Source organism: Schistocerca nitens, chromosome 8 (assembly GCF_023898315.1).
Source record: "Schistocerca nitens isolate TAMUIC-IGC-003100 chromosome 8, iqSchNite1.1, whole genome shotgun sequence".
In the NCBI taxonomy this organism is placed as follows: domain Eukaryota; kingdom Metazoa; phylum Arthropoda; class Insecta; order Orthoptera; family Acrididae; genus Schistocerca; species Schistocerca nitens.
Window position 1 is genome coordinate 453,021,998 of NC_064621.1, and position 6,371 is coordinate 453,028,368.

The 6,371-nt window shown below is 41.8% G+C and overlaps 1 pseudogene; it reads right to left on the minus strand.

The window, feature by feature from the left end:
• Nucleotides 1–5,995: 5,995 nt before the first annotated feature.
• Nucleotides 5,996–6,113, minus strand: LOC126199860 (5S ribosomal RNA; annotated as a pseudogene).
• Nucleotides 6,114–6,371: the final 258 nt, after the last annotated feature.

Sequence of the window (6,371 nt, forward strand, 5' to 3'; positions counted from 1 at the left end):
AGGTCCGTTCTTTATTTATTTAATGAGGATGCAGGCTAAAATTTGAAAACCAACATCGGCTCGTTGTGAGATAACCTTCAACGGCACCGAAAAGTAAGAACGTTTAGGTCTCATCATGAAAAAGAAATGGGATAAGAAAGGTTATGGTGTAACGTACAATCAACAAGGACATAATTGTTCGGGTGTCGCATGCTCTGGTTCGGGAAGTACTTTGGCCGAATGTTTTTAAACGCCTCATCTTGGCGTTTAAGTGAATTAAAGATTCAGCTTTCACAAAGTGGATAGCTGGCCGGGGATTAGAGCCACAGCCCTTCAGAATGTGAGACCAGTGTGCCACTTCAGTCGGATAAGGTCCTTAGAATCGACGCTCGTGTTTTTATTAGGCAAGTGTCAGGAAAAACCGTCACATACTCATCTCAAGCGTTTCAGCGGAACCACTGAAGTTCTCTGACAGTATATTTGAACTGTTACTTTAACCCTGATCATTGTGAAAATATGTCCAGGATTTTAACCACTACGTCACTCCACCCACCAATCTCAATAATAAGTAATGGATGTAATTTTTCCTTCTGTTATTGTATTTACGTACATCATTATCCCTTTTGAACCCTTGGGGGAGCCTCTAACCCCTAGATGGCGCGTCCACATTTGGCGGTTAGGGGAATGCCTCCCTGATATTTGTGGTAGGAGGGATACGAAATACCTTGTGAAGGCTAACAGGAAAACTGCCGTTCTGCAGTCGGATGTTGGCTCATCAAGGACTAGGCCCAGAGCTTAAAGCTGTGGATCGGCGACAGACCATCGTGACAGGCCGGCCGATACACTTCCGTGACATCATCACGGCTCAGTGCCGGCCGGGGTGGCCGAGCGGTTCTAGGCGCTACAGTCTGGAACCGCGCGACTGCTACGAAAGCAGGTTCGAATCCTGCCTCGGGCATGGATGTGTGAGATGTCTTTAGGTTAGTTAGGTTTAAGTAGTTCTAAGTTCTAGAGAACTGACGACCTCAAAAGTTAGGCCCCATAGTGCTCGGAGCCATTTGAACCATTTGAACGGCTCAGTGTCGAAACATAAAGGAATTGAAAAGGCTAGGGGGTCCCCCGCAGGCGACGCGCGTCATCCAGCATTTTTTCAGAGCGAGGTCGGTTAAACAAGTGAGTTCTAGTAACAAAATTTGCCACTCTTAATGACGTCTCTATGACAGGAAGAGCACGTGAAGTAGCGGCGGCATTAAAAAGGCGTAAAATTGACGTCTGCATAGTGAAGGAGACCAGGTGGAGTGAAGCAAAATCACCAGATTTTGGGGTTGGGTATAAACTCATTTATAATGACAGCCCAAAATCAGAAGTTGTGATACTTGTTAGCTTGAAGTTTCGGGACTCTGTAGCAAAAGTAGAGCGATCTGAGGATCGTTTTATGAAAGTCGTGTTGGCTACGGACAAGAGGAACATCCATATATTCTATTGTTAAGCTCCGCAAACAGGCTGCATGCAATAGACAAACGGTTATTTTCGGATGTTGCTTCATGATACGATCTTAGAAGTACCACCTGAAGATACTAAGACCGTATCTGGCGACCTCAGTGGTCATGTTGGTTCAAATGCAATTGGATACCGATACCATAGTAGTAATGGGGCTGGACATAGAAATTTAGATGGGGAGAGAATATTGAACTTTGCAGAAACACACGGATTATAGTCATCACGAACACCTATTTCAAGAACAGGATGTCTCACCTTTAGACTTACTACAGTGGTAACACCGCCCGCTAGTCGTCAAATTGCGCATCAAACCACCAAGTCAAAGGAAGAGAGAATGCAATCATTCATCTTGTACTAAATGGTCCCGACTCAAAGCTGCAGGAAGAGATATTATTTCATACATCACTCTTCCCCCTATTACTGACCTAGGAACAATATGTGATGCCGTGAAAGACCGTGTCATGACAGCGGCCCAGGAAAAATTAGGCACAAAACCTGGCCGACGTAAAATCGATCGCTAAACATGGCTCTGGACTGAGGAGATGAAGAAGGCTGTGCACTTTAAAAAGCAGCTGTACCAAAAGTTCCTCGCCTCTAAGACAGTTGAAAACTGGAAGAATTGCCGTGACGCTATGAATGCAGCAAAGAAGACAGTTGCAGCAGCCAAATCGGCCAACTTCAGTGAAGTCTGCAAGAAACTGGAAACACCTACTCTAGAACGACAAATTTATCGACTAGCGAACCTGAAGAGCTCGTTAAGTGGGTCAGACTGCTCTACCAGAACACGAAGAGATGGATACAGTTAACTGCCGGACTATTTGACGGCTTCCCCATTTTCGTGGGAGTTCATCAGGGACCAGCTGTCTCACCGCTCCTATTTATATCTGTCACGGGTACTGTAACAAGGAAACCTGCAGAAAACCTCAGCCTGGACCTTACTGTATGCTGATTATGTGCTACTGGCCACTGATGATAAGAGTGATCCACAACTCCAAGTCCAAGCCTGCAATGACCGCCTTGCAGATGTAGGACTACGGCTGAATGTGTTGAAAACATATTACCTTTCCACAGATTTAAATTACTCTTTAACCATCAGAATCAATGGTGTTGATCTCCCAACAGCAAGGACTTTTAAGTACCTGGGCTCGACAATTGCTGCCTATGGAAATCTCAGTGCAGAAATCTCCTACCGCCTTAGCAACTCGTGGCTCAATTGCCGCTCCGTACCATGCGACATGAAAATTCCAAACAGGCTCAAATCGAAAGTACACCGATCGGTAATCCGCCCAGTTGCACTGTATGGGGCTGAATGGCGGCCTTCAACAAAGGAAGTACAGCAAAGACTTGCTGTTATGCAGACGAAAATGCTTAGGTGGACATCGGGATTATCATTAAATGACCACGTCACAAATAATGAAGTTAGCAGGCTGTACGGCGTTGCACCAATAGTATACAAAAAGAGAGAAAGCCGCCTACGTTGGTACGGGCATGTCCTCAGAGCAGACGAGACAACAGTGGCAAAGACTAGTTTCAACCTAAATGTAAATGGGAAACGTCCAGCAGGACGACCAAGGCAGTGATGGCTTGACACCCTGCTTGAAGACCTCAAGATATCAGGCCTTACCCTGATCAGGCATAAGATCGCAGCACGTGGGACCAACGCTAAGGAAGAAGATAAAGAAGAAGAAGAAGATTATTCTTTTTGAACTACACTGAACTGTTTACAACAAACATCATGAAAGAATAAACATAGTCGGAATGCCCGCTCCTTGAACAGATTTCTACAAGATGATGGTGGATGAGCACCAAATATTATCTTCATAGATCGTTTTTGAGCAATTTAGACTTCCTTAAATATGCGCTACTCAGAACATTATTTCATATGTTATTATTGAATGAAAATATGCTAAATATGTCATGTGATATTTCTCTCCCCAACATTTGCAACGATGCAAATGTGGCTGAGCTAAATTTTTGCAGGAGCTAAAAAATGTACTTTTTAGAGTTTAAATTCTCATTAAATCTGACGCCTAAGAATTTTGAATTTCCGACATTTTTATTATTTCCTCACCATGTGAGGCACTTATTATTGGTGTAGTACCGCTACATGTGCAGAACTGAATATGTTGTGTCTTTTTAAAACTGAGGGTGAGGCTATCCATAAAAAAAAAAAATAGTCAAATAAAATAAACAGTCAATGATACTTTTGAGAATACTGTTTAAAAGTCTTCTGTTTCTGTGTGTATATCTGTATTAATTACAATATTACTGTGATATTTAAAAAGGATTAATTCTCCTTGTTGTATATGAGAGGGAAGTGCATTTGCTTATGTAAAGAATAATAGTTGTTCTAAGACTGAGCCTTGTGGAACTCCATATGTCATTACTTCCCATTGAAGAGAGTATCATCTGACTCCATTGGCTGAATTACTACTTTTTTTATTGGGTATGACATATTGAGATGTCGGCTATACCTTAATGGCACAAAATCTCAGTTTGTCTAATATAATATTGGAATTTATACAGTGAAATGTCTTACATACATCGCAGAAAATACCAGCCATCACCATTTTATTATTTACTGCTCTTAAAATTTGTTGAATAAACATAGAAATGGTATGCTAAGTAGATCAACTATTCTGAAATCCAAGCTTGATTTCCCGATGATATTATTGTTGCTCATGTGAGAAACTATTGTAGACCCAATCAGCTTCACAAGTTTTCGAAAATAATGTCAGCAGTGAAACAGATAAGTAGTTATTAACATCTCTCCTATTATTTTTCTTACCGAGCGGTTCGACAATGGCACGTTTCAGTCTTTCTGTAAAAACTCTCAATAACCCCACAAACGATAACACACGTTCAGTTAGTAAAAATTTACTTTGTTTGCACAATATTTCTCCGTGTACGTTGTTTTTGACGTCTTTGTCGAACATAGAGAGTGTCTGAGATGTTTTCTAGAAATTTTGACTGACGGAAAAGTGTGGTGTCACAAGAAGGTCCAGACTGTTACACCACGTTCTTCAGTTCAGTCGCAAGTCAGTCAATATTATACCGATATGCTGACCTATGATGAAAAGCATTAGTGTTAAATATTGTTGTTGTAACTAAAAATGTATGAATTGTATACTCAGTGTTCTGTTTACAATCTGTTTGATATCGAGGAAAGGTTGGCCGCTGTTGGCCTCCGCACAATGGCCGTCGGGCGAGGGTAGATCCTGCGGGTGATTGTTATTGACTCTGACATAAATCAAATTCATTAATGAAAATAATTGTTGAAATGTTTTGCAGTAATGGAGAGCTGTGTTGGAAATGGAAAAGTGTCATTTTTAAGATCAGGTCTTTAAACCTGATACTAAGAACGTGTTCTAGTGTTTTATTTATGATGTAACAATATACATATATAACAGTAAAAGTTGAAATGTTTCTCAGTCAGAATACTGATTTGTTGGAATATGGTAAAGCCGTGTACGTTTTTTATAGACAGTCGTCGTCACGTGATGACTGATTTCAGGAGCGAATTTCATTGATGAATTTCGGAATGACTTTGAATATTAAAATGAGGCACCCATCGACACTCTGTTAGCAGCAGAGATATAAGGCAGTTGGTGAAATTAGGGAAAAGCGAATGTCCGAAGCGCACGAATTTGGATCTTCGTCTCCCTCAACTTCCGATTTCGCAGAAATCTTTGTTGTTCCATCCCGCTGGAAAAGTAGTCAGTTAAGGTCAAGATTTAGTACTTCCCACATATGACCGAAAGTTTTTATTACTACAGCATATACTGGTGTTGTAACGTATTTGAAAAAGTGGCGCGCAAAGGATGGCGAACTTTATTTGTATTGGTGTTTCGCCACATATGTCTAGTAACAAGTAGATTTATTACAACTTATATCACTGTATGGTGGTTTTCCATAACTATGGGATCCACGTTAAAGAGTAAAAACAAAATTGCACTGGCAATAACCAGACTGGTAGATATGCCACATCTTTCTCAGCAACGTACTGCCCAGGAAATTGTTGAGAAGAAAAACAGCAGAACATAAAAAGGGACTGCAATTAAAAAAGAGAAAAATCGAGGTTCTCCGATTCTTCCAAGGTCGATGTAGTCTGCATGTTTCACAGTTGTGGTATTTAATAAAATGAATTAAGTAGAAGGGCATAAATGTTCACATATTTGTGTCTTCTTTTCCAATGCGGAGGCGAAGTAACTCACAACAACTTACTAAAACTATTTCATCCATAATGGATTCAATTGAACTCCTTGGATCATCCTACATAGGGAGTAGAATAATAACCTCTATCAGTCACAACAGAGCACTCCGTCTAAAGGCCACGAGTGGCCTACCGGGACCATCCGACCGCCGTGTTATCCTCAATGGAGGATGCGCATAGGAGGGGCGTGGGGTCAGCGCACCGCTCTCCCGGTCGTTATGATGGTATTCTTGACCGAAGCCGCTACTATTCGGTCGAGTAGCTCCTCAATTGGCATCACGAGGCTGAGTGCACCCCGAAAAATGGCAACAGCGCATGGCGACCTGGATGGTCACCCATCCAAGTGCCGACCACGTCAGACAGCGCTTAACTTCGGTGATCTCACGGGAACCGGTGTATCCACTGCAGCAAGGCCGTTGCCAGTCACAACAGAAGGTGATTTTATTTAACACATGGCAGGTTTCGGATATGTGCCCATCTTGAGGTGGTTAATATTCATATACTTGTTTCCATCTTCGGTGTTGGAGGTCAGTTAGCTGGAAACGACATGAATGTAAGCCACCAGAACATGGGTACAATTCAGAAACGGGTCGTGTGTTAAATAAAATCACTTTCTGTTGTGACAAACAGCGGTTTTTATTCTGCACCCTATAGCTTATTAGAAGTTCCACTGACCATT